At 42.0% G+C, this 16,332-nt stretch overlaps 1 protein-coding gene across 3 annotated transcripts in view; it reads right to left on the bottom strand.

Annotated features, from left to right (window-relative positions):
* LOC126412576 (uncharacterized) overlaps positions 1–16,332 on the bottom strand; it is a 208,840-nt gene that overhangs the window by 35,398 nt on the left and 157,110 nt on the right. The window contains exon 2 of one of the 3 annotated variants that reach the window (XM_050082226.1): positions 694–855. The exons of the other annotated variants lie outside the window; for them this stretch is intronic. The gene's annotated coding sequence lies outside the window, so the exon portion shown is untranslated. The remainder of the gene's footprint in view (positions 1–693; positions 856–16,332) is intronic. 3 annotated transcript variants of the gene reach the window in all.

The raw sequence follows: 16,332 nt of genomic DNA, 5'->3' as shown, positions 1-16,332 counted from the left end.
AGGAACTGTTGATACATCTTTTTTTGGATTTGACTGATACCAACACCGAACGTCGCCTGAATAAATTCATAAGTTGGCCGTCGATCTTCAAGCATTGTCGTCTAACAGCGACAAGATTTTCATCACTAACAGCAGTTCTCGGGCGTCCTTCACGAAAGTTGTCACTGAGAAAAGACCGATTATGCGTTACATGAGGTTTCTTCGCCAAATGCATTTCTAAGCCGATATTCACAATGTTTAGTGATTAATGACGATTTGCGTAAAACTCAACAATCTACACGGCAATAAACTCCCAAAACATGAGAAAGAAGCTGTCAAATATTTAAAAAAATCATTTTTTTTAGAACCAAGGCAATCAAATTTTTTTTTCCAAGTATCCCTCGCAGAACAGTAAGAATCCACCCGCGACACAAAGTGTGATCGTTTGGAAAGTAAGGATGTGCATAAAGGTGTAAACAAATGAAAACTGAAAATCTACGTAGGTACAATGAGGACAGGTCTACCGCATACAGATTTTGTCATTTCAGAACGGGTAGAAAGAATCTGATTCTTTGCTTCTCCATTTCATTCGCCTTCCTCGAAGTTTTAATTGCGTCCGTGCTGTATTCGTTAAAATGTGACATATGGTTATTTGAAGGCAGTAAAGCTTGTAAAATTTACTGAGTTCTGTTTTTATGCACGTGTTTTACTTACTGCACCAAGTTTTTCAGAAAAAAACTTGATTGCCACTTCCGTGATGCGCTCCGTTGCCTGTAACGGTCGCAGTGCCTTCTGGGAATATTATTTCTTATCGTGTGCAGTTTGCCGAGTCGTGGCCACTGCAGAATGCTAGAGATAAGTGGCTGCGTCTGGTATCTGGAACCGAGATAAAGGGCACTGTGCAACTAGGTCAGTTTCTCGGTAACGCAAGATCACTGCCAAGGTCGGCTGGTCCACGCTACAAAAACCTACAGCTGGAAGGAAGAAAAGAAGAACATTAAAATTTACTGCCTATGATTCAGAGTGGACAAGGGGCAGAGGAAAAGTCTTACAATCTGGAGGCACCACAACGGCTGACTGGAAAGTGTAAAGGAGGCAAAGGGGAGAAAGGCAATTATTTAAATAAAAGATTTTTAATAAAACACATTTTAAAACGACTAAAACATATAACAGTTTCTCCTAGCCCCATACAGATAGTCCTGAAAATATGTGCTTGTGAGTTTTTAATAGCTATGAAAATACTTGTAGAATCTAAAACGAAAAACGTGGGCCCATGTAATAGATAATAGTAAGGTGAACTATTCATTCATCTATTATATATTGCATGCGCCCCAGTTTTTCGTTTTAAATTCAGCAAGTACTTTCATAACTATTAAAAACTCACAAGCATAAATTTTCAGGACTATTTGTATGGGGGGTTAGGAGAAATTATTTTATACACTTTTTAGTCCATTTTACGCTATAATGTTATGTTATAATAAAGTTTTTATTTAACTAATTATTTACTGGCTTTCAGTCTTGTGTGTATCAAATTTTTCAATCGATTTAAAACATTTCGATGGCAACAGACACACGTGGCAAATTTCAACATTATTTCAGTTTCTATTCACCTAAGTCCGCCAATACGTTGCTGATTCCTACGATTACTTCACAAAAATACCTCGAAGGTAAAATTTAGGGAGAACTGAGCTCACTCTGGGACTTACCAGCAACCATTCTTACCACGAAACATTGGCAAGTGAAACAGGAAAAGGGGGAAATAGCAGTGGTATACAAAGCACCTCGCCACACATCAGTCACCAAAGTGAGCTGTTATTGCATTGTCATCCAGTTCGGGCTATGTTGAAAGTTTCAAGTCTCTTCCTCATCAGGAAATGATAGTGGTACTCGAAGTACCCTCCGCCACACATCAAACAAGAAAGCGAGTTATTACTGCATTGTCATCCAGTTCTGAGCAGTGTTGAAAGTTTCAAGTCTAGCTCTTCGGGAAATTAGTTTAAAATCAGTTTGTGCCGGACAAACAGATAGGACAGCGACCTAATAAAAACGTGTTAAACGGTGTCTGTTAGTAGTGCCTTATCAGTACCTATGCTTTACACGGGTGTCAATTGTGACGCAGATTTCTACGGATGCCTTATAACAACTTTGCAGTGCAATGACGTGTGAAATGTCATGGATGATTCTCTCTCTCTCTCTCTTTCTCTCTCTCTCTCTCTCTCTCTCTCTCTCCTAAAGGTTACCCGCGTACTGGGTACGCTGCTTTCACGAATTGCCGAACTTTTATTAGATCTTAACTTCGTGGCCGCGGGCCCTTCGTGTTACCCTAGTGGCCAGTTAAACGACGACACAGAGTATTTCGAAGTTTTTGCATGAAACTTCTAGGGTGATAGATCACGTCATGAGGAACAACGTTTGTTAGATTCGCTACTAAACTATATTTCTCCACTTTGAGATACCGATTTTCAAAGTTTTCTTGTTGTCAATCACGTTATCAACTTATTGGGGCATCTGGTTAATAGAATTTGCTAGTTCTAATACTAAAGATATACGCCACTTTTGACCTGATCCATCATCCCTAGACGTTTCATGCAACGGTATTGAAGCACCCTGTATGCAAAAAATGCTTTCAGCCGGAATCCGTGAATTTAGCTGCGAAAGCATCCTATTATTGCTTTTTGTTACGCATTAAACCCCTTTTGGCTGTCAGAAACAGAAGACTCCCTACATTTTTTTCTCATCTGGCGTAAGGCGTTTGTCATTTTTAGCTTTTCGCGCTTGACACAGAAAACAAAACTTACAACACCTACATTTTTAGTCTATGTTTTTGTAGTGCAGCGAATTGTCTCCTGTACACGCTTCAAAACAAACATGTAGGTGCCTCAATACTTTTTACGTTCACTATATGAACTCAATGTACACCCTAAGAAAAAAAGAATAGAAAGAAAGACGCACCAGAAAGCAGCTGTCCGAATGGGGCGGAATTTGGTGTATTTGTTATACATGTACAAATAAACAAATGGTTACAATTCCAGAAAAATTGTATGATTTATTCAAGTGTAAGAGCCTCACAACTGAGAAGGTCAACTGAGCATATAGGGCTCCAAACATTCTCAGTCAGGGAGAAATCCAGCGACCTTCCTGGCCAAAACAGGGTGTGGTAAGCACAAAGACAAGCAGTAGCAACTCTCGTCATGTGCGGGCGGGGCATTATCTTACGGAAATGTAAGCCCAGGATGGTTTACCAAGATGGACAAACGAGGCATGGAATATCGTCGACGTGCCGCTATGCTGTAAGGGTGCCGTGAATGACAACCAAAGGGGTTCTGCTATGAAATGACACACAAAACCATCACTTCTGGTTGTAAGGCCAGTAGGGGGACAACATGGCACCAGCGCATTTTGTTAGTGCGGGTTGCCTACATCAGGGGAGGTATGCACTCAGGAGCAAAACTATTGTTCTCCATTGATTGACATATCATTAACCTATTGTTCTCTTTTGATTGACAGGTCTTTAACCTATTGTTCCCCCCCCCCCCCCACCCCCCGCCCCCCCCCCCCCCCCCCACCCCTGCCAAACCCTCAGGAAACCTCCAACCCATCCCTCGCCCTTGTTCCTACAAGTACACTTTCAGGTCTGATTTATTGGAATAGCCCCTCTCACTCTTATCAGCACCAAGATTCAAGCTGGCTAATGCTAGAGTAGCACGTTGGTTTTTTGTACTACATACGTAGGGGTTGCACTACTAGTAGATCAACTTTTGTGTATCGTAGAATTATGAAATATCTCGAAAGAAACGATCTATTGACGCACAACCGGCATGGATGCAGAAAATATTGTTCCTGTGAAACACAACAGATTGCTAACACCAAGTAGTGAGTACTACTGGCATGTTGATTCCACATTTCTATATTTCCAGAAGGCTTTTGCAACAATCGCCTGCTAATAAAGTTGCGTACCTGTGGTGTATCCGCCCCAGTTGTGTGACTGCACTCATGAATTCCCAACAGATCGTTGTAATCGACAGGAGGTCATACAGCGAAACTGAAGAGATATCTAGGATTCCTCAGGGAACTGTTACAAGTTGTCTGCTGTTCTTTGTCTACAACGGGCAGTCAAATGAAAACGAGACACATCCAGAAAAATAAATAAACTGTTTATTATTTCAAAGTAACCGCCATAACTATTAATACATTTATCCCACTGTGAGACAAGACCGTCAGTTCGTCATGGAGGAGGAGTGTAAGGACCCTCTTAGATTGTTTGCGGATGATGCTTTGAGTCTACATAAACAATTTAGGAGACAATCTGAGTACCCTCTCAGATTGTTTGTGAATCATGGTGTCTGTGGTTTACCGTCTGGTCAGAGAGTCAGAGGGTCAAAAAATTGTAAAATTATTTAGACAAGACATCTGCATGCTGCAAAAAGTGATAGTTCATCCCAAACAAAAGTGTGAGGCCCAAAACATGAGTACCAAAAAAAAGTTAAAATTTCACTTACTCAATAAATCACAAAAATTTAAAGATTGTCCATTCAACTAAATAACTAGGGATTACAATTACGAACAACTTAAATCGGCATTATCACATAGAAAATGTTGCTGGAAAAGCGAACTGAAGACTGCGTTTCACTGGCAGAACACACAGAAGATACAACTCTACTATAGAGTCTGCCTAGACTACGCTTGTCCGTCCTCTTCTGCAGTATAGTAGCGTAGTATCTGATCCTTACCAGATGAGATCGCAGAGGCTATCTAAATAGTTCAAAGAAGAGAGGCTCGTTCTGTATTATCACGAAATATATAAGAGCGTACGACGGATAAGACAAGAAAGTTGGCGTAGCAGTCATTAAAACAAAGGCGTTTTTCGTTGCGGCGAGAATTTTTTCACGAAATTTCAGTCACCAGTTTTCTCCTCCGAATGCCAAAATAATTTGTTGACTCCCAAATGCACAGGAAGAAGTCACCGTCGTAATAAAATGAGATAAATCACTGCTCACGCGGAAAAATTTAGGAGTTAATTTTTCCCACATGCTGTTCAAGTGTTCAAGAATGGAAAGGCCCAGAAATAGTGTTAAATTGGTTGTAGGCACCCTCCTACCGAACACTTGACCCTCCGTATTTCCTAAGTGGAAACTATAAAAGCTTTTTAAATAAAACAAACATTATTAACATTCTACGTCTTTATTATTCTTGTCTACATACTTGTACTTGCAGCCATCTGCCACTAGAGGGCTTCGAATTGCAGCGTGTAACATGACGGTGTGTAACGTAGATATGTCAGTGCGTAAGGAACAATATGCTGTAATCGAGTTTCGAATTCGAAGGGTTCGTCGACACATGGAAGCCCCCCCCCCCCCCCTTCAGATTCTCAATGCCAGATCTCTCATGAGCGCTGCGACATCTGCAACAATCTGAAGCCTTGGGGTTCATCGATCACCTCCATACTACCCCGAGTTGGCTCCATCCGATTTTCGTCGGTTCCCAAAATTTAGAGAACATCTGTGAGAACTTTACTTTGGTACTGATGAAGCGGTGAGGTGAGATTGTGGCTTCGTCAAATATTCTACAGTGATGGTATCAATAAACTGTTCTCTCTTTGAGAGAAATTTGTTTGTCGCCAGAGTGACTGTTGAGAAATAAATAAGTAGTCATGAAGAATAAAGATGCAGAATGTTCATAACATCTATTTTATTCAAAAATCTTTAAGAGTTTTCATATAAATTCGGAGGCACTACTTGTCAGCAAGCCTTCGCATACGTAGATGCTGACAGACATCAGTGACTGAATTAAAGGCATAGCCGATAGCAACTCATTCACGACCGCTCAACCACCGCCAACAACTCGGCGAGAGAGTAGATTGGTCACATCTGTCTCGCTTGAAGCATCAGCTTATTATTATTATTATTATTTTATTATTTATCAGTGTTCTGACTGGTCTGATGTGTCCCGGCAAGAACTCTTCTCCTGTGCGAACCTCTTCACTCCAGAGTAACACTTGCAACCTACGCCCTCAATTATTTGCTGGGCCGAGCGGTTCAAGGCGCTTCAGTCTGGAACCGCGTGACCGCTACGGCCGCAGATTCGAATCCTGCCTCGGGCGTGGGTGTGTGTGATGTCCTTAGGTTAGTTAGGTTTAAGTAGTTCTAAGTTCTAGGGGACTGATGACCTCAGATGTTAAGTCCCATAGTGCTCAGAGCCATTTGAACCATTTTTTTTTATTTGCTGGATGTATTCCAATCCCTGTCTTCCTCTAAAGTTTCTTCATTTAAAACTCCATCTAGTAACATGGAAATTATTTCTGATGTCGTAACATACGTCCTATCATCTCTGGCTTTCTTCTCGTCAGTGTTTTTCATATATGCCTTTTCTCGCTGATTCTGTAGAGAACCTCCTCGTTCCCTATCGTATCAGTGCACCTAATTTTCAACATTCTTCTGTAGCAACATACCTCAAATGCTTCAATTATCTTCTGTTCTGGTTTTCCCACAGTCCATGTCTCACTATCACACAATGCTGGGCCCAAAACATACATTCTCAGACATTTCTTCTTCAAATTAAGACCATTGTTTGATACTAGTAGGCTTCTCTAGGCCAGGAATGCCCTTTTTGTGTGTGCTAGGCTGCTTTTTAAGTCGTCCTGGCTCCATCTATCATGAGTTATTTTGCTGCCTATGTAGGATAATTCCTTAACTTCTCCTGCTTCGTGTTCCCCAGTTCTGATGTTTCCTGCTGTTCCATTTCTGCTACTTTGCACTACTTTCGTCTTTCTTCGATTTAATGCCAAACCATGTACGTATTAGACGCTGCATTCCACACAACAGATCCTGTAATTCTTCACTTTTACTGAGAATAGCAATGTCATCAGCTAAACTTATTTCCTTTCACCTTGAATTTTAATCCCACCCTTGGAACTTTCTTTTATTTCATTCATTGGCCCCTACTGAACAGTAGGGGCGAAAGAAAATAAATCACTGTCTTACAACTTTTTTAATCTGAGCACTTCGTTCATGGTCTTCCAGTCTTACTGCTTGCCGACCGGGGTGGCCTAGCGGTTCTAGGCGCTACAGTCTGGAACCGCGCGACCGCTACGGTCGCAGGTTCGAATCCTGCCTCGGGCATTGATGTGTGTGATGTCCTTAGGTTAGTTAGGTTTAAGTAGTTTTAAGTTCTAGGGGACTGATGACCTCAGAAGTTAAGTCCCATAGTACTCGCAGCCATTTGAACCATTTTTTTTCTTACTATCACCTGCAATGTCAGAACCGCCTCTCTGGTGCCTGTACCTTCCCTGAGGCCAAACTGATAGTCGTCTAACAGATCTTCAGCTTTCTTTTCCATTCTGATATATTATTCCTGCCAGAAACTTGGATGTATGGGCTGCTAATCTGATTGTGTGCTAATTCTCGCACTTTTCTGGTCATGTAATATTCAGAATTGTGTGGATGATGTTTTTCCGAAAGTCTGTGGATATATCGTCAGTCTTATACATTCTACACACCAACGTGAGTAGTCTTTTTGTTGCCTCCCCCCCCCCCCCCCAATTACTTTAGAAATTCCGATGGAACGTTATCTATCCCTTTTGTCTTATTTCATCTTAAGTCGTCCAAAGTTCTTTTAAATTGTGATTCTAATACCGGATCCCCTATCTCTTCCCTGTGGACTCCAGTTTCTTTTTCTATCACGTCATCAGGCAAGTTCTCCCCCTCGTTGACGCATTCAGAGAACTTTTCCAGCTCTTTCCACCTACCCACTCTCTCCTCTGCATTTATCAGTGTAATTCCAATTGCACTCTTAATGTTACCACCCTTGCTTTTAATTTCACAGAAGATATTTTGACGTTTGTACATGCTGAGTCAGTCCTTCCGACAGTCATTGCTTTTCCGATTTCACATTTTTATGCAGCCATTTCGTCTTAGCTTCCCTGCACTTCCTATTTATATCATACCTTCTGCATTCCTGAATATTTCAGAACGTTTTTGTACTTCCTTCTTTCGTCGATCAGCTGAAGTATTTCTTCTGTTACCCACGGTTCCTTCGCAGTTACCTTCCTTGTCCCTATGCTTTTTCTTCCAACTTTTGTAACTGCCCTTTTCAGAGATGTTCATTCCTCTTCCACCGAACTGTCTACCGAGCTTTTGATTATCGCATTATCTATAGCCTCTGAGAACGTCATGCGCATCTCTTCATTCCTTAGTATTTCCGTATCCCGCTTTTTTGCACATTGATTCGTCCTGACTAGTCTCTTAAACTTCAGCCTACTCTTCATCATTACTAAATTGGGATCTGAGTCTATATCTGCTCCTGGGTACCCCTTAGAATCCAATAGCTGATTTTGGAATCTCTGTCTGAGCATGATGTAATCTTCCGGTATCTCCCGGACTTTTCCAAGTATATTTCCTCCTCTTGTGGTTCTTGAACAAAGTATTTACGAGCTTAAATTTATTGCAGAACTCAATTAAGCTTTCTTCTCTCTCATTCTTAATCCTGTAACACTTTCTTCTACTTCTTATCCTTACAAAGCTTGCTAATCCCTCTCAGTATACACACACAATAAATTGAGATCAACTCATCTGAGAGGAAAGAAAGGGGGGGGGGGGGCGGGGGGAGGGAAGGGAGTGATGGCACAGAGTGTTCATGGGAGAGTCTTTCAACGTATAACACCGACCGAGGTGCACAGAGGCAAGACCGTGGACTTGTATTGTGAAGGACAGGTGGTTGGCCATCCAGATTTAAGTTTTCTGTGGTTCCACCAAATCGCTTAAGGGAATGGCGGCAGGACTCCTCGGAAAAAGACGTGGCCGATTTCCTTTCCTATCATTCCCAGTCCCAGATTATGAAACGCTTCGAAAGATCTCGTCACTGACAGGACGTCGAACTCAACTCTTTCTTTCTTTAAATGATAATGGCGCATATGGGAGCGATGGATAGGCGCGCATCCAGGTTTCGGTTCTGAAGGGGGTCACAGTTTGTTACCGTCCACCGGATGGGTGCGTTAAGCGTAATGGCCCTCGTGGTGCGTTTCGGTAAGAGTCGACTGCTCCGCTACTGTGTTTCTCTCTCCATTCATCCTTTCAATTTCACGCCTCGAAGCTAACACAGCACTTAAAATGCATTTATTACAGGTACCCTCCTGCATATAGTCTACAGGGAGTGGACACAAATATGGAAATATCTTAAACACAACACTTTGCCATGCCTAATTTGTGTTGAAAAACCTTTGGCATTCAAAGCAGTTTCCAATCGTCTCGGAATCGATCAATACAGGTCCTGTATGGTTTTCAAGGGAATCTTACACCATTCTTTCTCCAAAGCAGGCCAAGTTCAGGTAACGACGAGGAAGGTGGATGGCGATCACCCACGCTTGTCTCCGAAGCATGCCACAAAGGCAACAGTTCATCGTCGTGCTCACAAAATCAATCCTGGACGATGCAAACAGTGTGAACAGCGGCCCACTCGTCTTAGAACACAGCATCACCGTTGGAGAACAAACATTATACTGCGGGATGGATATGATCAGCCGAAATTGTCACATAATCCTTGGCTGTGATGCGACCCTACCTGTGGAATACCACGGTATGACTGCCCATATCATCACTGAACACCCGCCGTGTTTCACTCTTGGAACGTAAACTGGGCCAGAAATTGGAAACATTATGTAACAAAAAGAGACTTTTTGGAGAAAAGAGAACCACTTGTATGAATATCAAGAGCTCAGATGGAAACCCAGTTCTAAGCAAAGAAGAGAAAGCAGAAAGGTGGGAGGAGTATATAGAGGGTCTGTACAAGGGTGATGTACTTGAGGACAATATTATGGAAATGAAAGAGGATGTAAATGAAGATGAAATGAGAGATATGATACTGCGTGAAGAGTTTGACAGAGCACTGAAATACCTAAGACGAAACAAGGTCCCGGGAGTAGACAACATTCCTTTAGAACTACTGATAGCGTTGCGAGAGCCAGTCCTGACAAAACTCTACCATCTGGTGAGCAAGATGTATGAGATTGGCGAAATACCCTCAGACTTCAAAAAGAATATAATAATTCCAATCCCAAAGAAATCAGGTGTTGACAGATGCGACAATTACTGAAATTTCGGTTTAATAAGTCACGGTGCGAAATACTAACACGAATTCTTTACAGACGAATGGAAAAAGTGGCAGAAGCCGACCTCGGGGAAGATCAGTTTGGATTCCCTAGAAATGTTGGAACACATGAGGCAATACTGCCCCTACGACTTATCTTAGAAAATAGATTAAAGAAAGGAAAACCTATGTTTCTAGCATTTGTAGACTTAGAGAAAGCTTTTGACTATGTTGACTGGGATACTCTCTTCCAAATTATGAAGGTGACAGGGGTAAAATACAGGGAGCGAAAGGCTATTTACAATCTGTACAGAAACCAGATGGTAGTTATAAGAGTCGAGGGGCATGAAAGGGAAGCAGTGGTTGGGAAGGGAGTGAGACAGGGTTGTAGCTTCTCCCCGATGTTATTCAATCTGTATATTGAGCAAGCAGTAAATGAAACAAAAGAAAAATTCAGAGTAGGAATTAAAATCCATGGAGAAGAAATAAAAACTTTGAGGTTCGCCGATGACATTGTAATTTTGCCAGAGACAGCAAAGGACCTGGAAGAGCGCCTGAGCGGAATGGACAGTGTCTTAAAAGGAGGATATAAGATAAACATCAACAAAAGCAAAACGAGGATAATGGAACGTAGTCGAATTAAATCGGGTGATGCTGACGGTATTAGATTTGGAAATTAGACGCTTAAAGTAGTAAATGAGTTTTGCTATTTGGGGAGCAAAATAACTGATGATGGTCGAAGTAGGGAGGATATAAAATTTTAGACTGGCAACGGCAAGGAAAGCGTTTCTGAAGAAGAGAAATTTGTTAACATTGAGTATAGATTTATGTGTCAGTAAGTCGTTTCTGAAAGTATTTGTATGGAGTGTGGCCATGTATGGAAGTGAAACGTGGACGATAAATAGTTTGGACAAGAAGAGAATGTAAGGTTTCGAAATGTGGTGCCACAGAAGAATGTTGAAGATTAGATGGGTAGATCGCATAATTAATGAGGAGGTATTGAATAGAATTAGGGAAAATAGAAATTTGTGGCATACCTTGAGTGGAAGAAGGGATCAGTTGGTAGGACATGTTCTGAGGCATCAAGGGATCACCAATTTAGTACTGGAAGGCAGCATGGAGGGTAAAAATCGTAGAGGGACACCGAGAGATGATACTCTAAGCAGATTCAGAAGGATGTAGGTTGCAGTAGGTACAGGGAGATGAAGAAGCTTGCACAGGATAGAGTAGCATGGAGAGCTGCGTCAAACCAGTCGCTGGTCTGAAGACCACAACAACATGTAACAAAACTCATCAGACCAAATGAATTTTTTTCCGTTGTTTCGTAGAGGAGGTTTTGTGGCCTCAGCACCACATTTTCTTGTTAGAGGCATTTGCATCACTGAGGAGTGGTTTTGGAATTCCAATTCATCCAGTATTTCTCTGCTTTTGGAGCTCTTTTCATGTTTTGGTGCTGACAGCGTTCGTGAGGGAGATATTGAGATCTGCAGTGACTTTTTCAGATGTCATCCTCTTATTTTTCGTCACAGTCCTCTTCAGTGACCGTCTGTTACGATCATTCCACACACACGTTCTTCCGCGTTGTGACTGTAAGATATGTTTTTCCGGTAAAATTTTGCATCAGAGTGCTTCTTAAACTAATATTTACAGTATTGAGGCCCGTTCCGACAGTTAATAAATTAAAAAAGTCCACATTTCCTGTATGCTGTATAAATCTTCGATATGATGCTTCTTGAAAGATCAAATACGTCAGTATTTTGGCTAGGGAGGCACAATAATTTACCCACGTCATAGTTCATTTAGCTCCGACATGAAGCACTTAGTTACACAGGACAATGTTCTGACCACGATTGACACTTGAAACATGCTGAGAATATTGGGAAGGTGCCGTTCGTGGTCAAATACAACAGCGCAACCTGCAGGCTTGGTTAGCATCTGGATTTATGTTCAAGCATGAATTTCTCGCTGTGTTTCCATAGTTTTTGTTCAGGTCCTGCGCTAGTGGATAGTGAAAAATGGACTCTTCTCATTACACTGATGGGAAGGAAAAGTGTTACCGTGTGATCACGTAGACAGAATGCTACCGAACTGACACTCCAATATTTCCAGGTGCAAGGTGTATGTTGATTAAAATTTCATATTTTTGTGAGTTTATTTTAACCTGCAAGTAAACGTGCATATTTTTGTGACGTTAATACACGAGTGGAGTATTGTTTACCCCAGTTATAAAAAAGTGTGTTTTCATGAAACGATTATTAGGAAATTGGAATGTACGTGTGTAAATCATAACATTAGAGTATTTTAATGATTTTAAGATGTAAACAGTCATTCTTATAATGACAAAAATTAAACGTCACGAAGACAGTGTATTTGGAGCATTTGTTTTTTTACATCTAATCAGAATCATCGCCGATACGTTATTTGAAAATTGAGAGTTAAGTTTCCTTACAGATTAACCTGCAGCAAGTTTGATTTTCTGGTACTGTTTCTGCGGACACCTCACATCTCCCAGACGACACTTGGCTCTTCCACTTCAGTGATGTGCCTCACAGCAGATTTGGTAAGTGAGAGTAAGTGTTTCTTGGTGGTACAGATTTTTTTCCACACAGTGCCAAACTTTCTTTTACAGCTTGTTTGATTTTTTCAGCCATGTCCTCTGAATCAAGGCTGTCTGCCTCTTGCTCAGTATCTTATTATGATTACTCTCTGAATGTGGTCATTTTCGCTCTCAGACTCAATATTAATCTCATATTTGTTTGTACGATGTTCTACATGGTGTATCTAGTCTTTATCATCTTCGAATCTGCAACCTATGTCCAAAGGTCAGTGGCTACGTTATCACGCTCGTGGAGTATTTTTTTTTTACCAGGCACTGGAAGACACACCTTTATTCAGCAACAAATGTGTGAAACTGGGGAACTTTAACATTGTTAGGCGGGGGGACAATTTGGTTGAAAGGTATGTGGAAAGTCATAGTTTTAGAATTTAACAATGCTTACAACTTATAAAAGCTATAGCAGGGCATATTTTACCCCACGCGTGTTCTTAAGGGTTAAGCATTCTCGGTACAATTTATCACAATCTTTGGGACTTTGAGAAAGACCGAAGCACTGGTGAAAAAGGGGGGGGGGGGCAGTGAGAGCATCATACGGACAGTTAGTGCAGAAAGTTGAATGTAGTGCACGGCTGCGGAACGAGCGGTGACGAGATAGTCAGGACAACAGTTTCCCAGGCGTATCAAGGCCGTTATTACGGCCAGAGGTGGTTGTTCTGGGTACTGATTTCTCAGGATCTATGCACCCAAATTGCATGAAAATGTAATCACACGTCAGTTCTAGCATAATATATTTGTCCAATGAATACCCGTTTATCATCTGCATTTCTTCTTGGTGAAGCAATTCTAATGGCCAGTAGTGTATTACGCTGTATCAGATACTGCTAGTCCGTATAGTGACAGATGTCTCGTCGAATAGAATACGATGTTCGTTTTCCAGAGCATGCCCTGGCGCTGCTGATTTCTCAAGGTACCGAGGGTGAAAATAGAGTGTCTTCTATACAGCGCTATTCGATAGTACGCACAGTCTGTCCGACATAAAACTGTCCACACCCACACGGTATTTTATATACTCCTGGTATTCTGAGGTCTATACTGTCTTTCACAGGACTCACGAGTTGTCAAACTTTTGCTGGAGCCCTGAAGACCGAATCGATTTTATGGCTCTATAGGAACCGGCTAATCTTTCCTGTTACTGAGCCACACAACGACAAAAACGCAAGCTTCTTTGAGTCCTCCTCGGAGTCTTTGTGCTTTCGTGTTTTCGGAAAGATGACTTGCGAAATCTGGCAGCAGTCGTAGCCGTTGTCCCTGAATACTTTCTGCTAGTGGCTCTGTTACTTCGGCAGGTTTTCAGCGTCTGAGACGGTATCCACTCGATCCACCGAGGTTCTCACACTCAAACCTCCGCATGTCAGACACTCAGATTGGTACCAAACGTATTTTGACAGAGTATCAACCAAAAGTCCGATTTAGTTCGTACTATGTGCTGTCTTCCAGCAGAACGAACGTAAACTTCAATTAAAACTAACACCAAAACTACGGAGCGCAAGAAAAGTACGGGGGTAAGTCAATTATCATCCGCACAGTAGTTATAAAATTTTATTGTACTCAAATAGGAAACTTACAAGAACATCACTTTTCGACATAGCCTCCTTGCGTTTCAAGAAACTTGGTCCATCGTTGTACAAGTTTCCTGATGCACTCATAAAAGAAGGTTCTCGGTTGAGCTGCGAGCCAGGAATGCACCGCTTCTTTCACTGCTTCGTCCGAGGCAAATCGACGGCCCCTTAATGCCTGTTTGAGTGGACCAAACAAGTGATAGTCAGAAGGGGCAAGATCAGGACTATATGGAGGACGAGCCAGTATTTCAAATTTGAGTTTCTGGAGCGTCTGAGCAGTGTGGATAGCTGTATGCGGACGAGCTTTGCCGTGCAACAACATAACACCTTTTGACAGCAGTCCTCGGCGTTTGCTTCGAATTGCAGGCTTTAGCCTGGCAGTAAGCATCTCACTGTAACGTACACTGTTTATTGTTGTGCCCCTTTACCCGTAATGTTCCCATACTGGACCTTGTGCGTCCCAAAAAACCGTAAACATCAGTTTTCCTCCGGACGGTTGGGTCTTGAACATTTTCTTGCACGGCGAATTTGGATGTTTCCATTCCATTCTCTGCCGTTTACTCTCCGGCTCGTAATGATGGATCCATGTTCCGTCACCAGTAATGATCCTGTCTAAGAAGTTGTCCCCTTCGTTACCATAGCGATCCAAATATTTTTTGCAGATGTCCAAGTGCGTTTGTTTATGCAACTGTGTGAGTTGTTTTGGGACCCATCTTGCACCAACTTTATGAAACTCAAGTCTGTTGTGGATGATTTCGTAGGCAGAACCATGACTAATTTGCAGACGATGTGCCACTTCGTCAATAGTTAATCGTCTGTCTAAGAGAATCATTTCACGTGAACGCTAAATGGTTTCTTCATTTGTGGCGGTAAACAATCGTCCGGCTCCTTCATCGTGCGTAACACTTGTGCGACCATTTCGGAATTTTTCAGTCCATTCGTAGACACTCCGTTGTGGCAAAACACTGTTCCCGTACTGTACCGAAGGTCTTCGGTGAATTTCGGCCCCTGATACGCCTTCCGACCGCAAAAAACGGATCACTGAACGTTGCTCCTCTTTGGTGCAAATAGACAGCGCAGCAGCCATGATTAACAACAAGGTAGCGATAACGAAACTAACCTAGTAGCTTGAAAACTGCAAATATGTGACCAAAAAACAAACAAATCATGCGTCATCAACTTAAAACGACAGTGCTACCAAAATAAACAAAAATATAACTAAATTGCTGATAATTGACTTACCCTCGTATAACTGAGAAGTAATATGTAAAGTTGGTAGAGCGATAGATTGTCGTACCTTGGATGCTGAGGTCAAATCCCAACAAGGGCTTTTTTTTTGTAATATGGGTGAAAGTGTTATATGGGAGTATTAATAGTTTCGCGCGTGTGATGCAATTGTTTCTTCATTGAACTGTTCCGATTGTTTATGTTTATTCTGTGAAACTACAAATGATCAAGCTGCTTCATCAGGAGTGGTGTGTGTTCTGTCGCACATGTCCGACAACACACTACATCTGTCTATACAAATGTACTCTATAGGAAGGTGCCTCCACGTGTGCATTTTACTTACATGCTACATAGAAGAAAGTAAAATGCCGGCGCTCCCCGGAAACGTTGCCCAATCGTACAACGGCCAAACCTTCTACCACCGGAAACCAATGCAATCAAAAGCCAAAAACAAAAACAGGTCCTCTTCAGGGCCAACCCTGACGATCGTCAGCCTGAACGTCGAGGGAATCACCAAGAATAAGGAGGATGTAATATCGCAACTATGCCAATCAGAAAAGTGGGACGTACTGTGCCTGCAGGAAACGCATAGAGATGAAACAGCAAACAGACCCAATATCAAAGAAATGCGCTTGGCAGTAGAAGCACCTCACAGAAGGTATGGGAGCGCAATATTTACCAGACCCGAGATGCTGCTCTCTTCCACGAGTAAGACAACCACCAACAACATTGAAGTGTTAGCGATAGAGAATGGATCATTTACAATGTGCTCCGTATATAAACCCCCCGGCCAGAACTTACACACTTCAACGCCAGAAAGCTTCAACAACCAAAGGACACACTTCGTTGTGGGCGACTTTAACAGCCACA

Source organism: Schistocerca serialis, chromosome 7, assembly GCF_023864345.2.
Source record: "Schistocerca serialis cubense isolate TAMUIC-IGC-003099 chromosome 7, iqSchSeri2.2, whole genome shotgun sequence".
In the NCBI taxonomy this organism is placed as follows: domain Eukaryota; kingdom Metazoa; phylum Arthropoda; class Insecta; order Orthoptera; family Acrididae; genus Schistocerca; species Schistocerca serialis.
The sequence above is the reverse complement of the archived record's forward strand: the minus strand, read 5'-3'. Positions and strand labels throughout refer to the sequence as shown.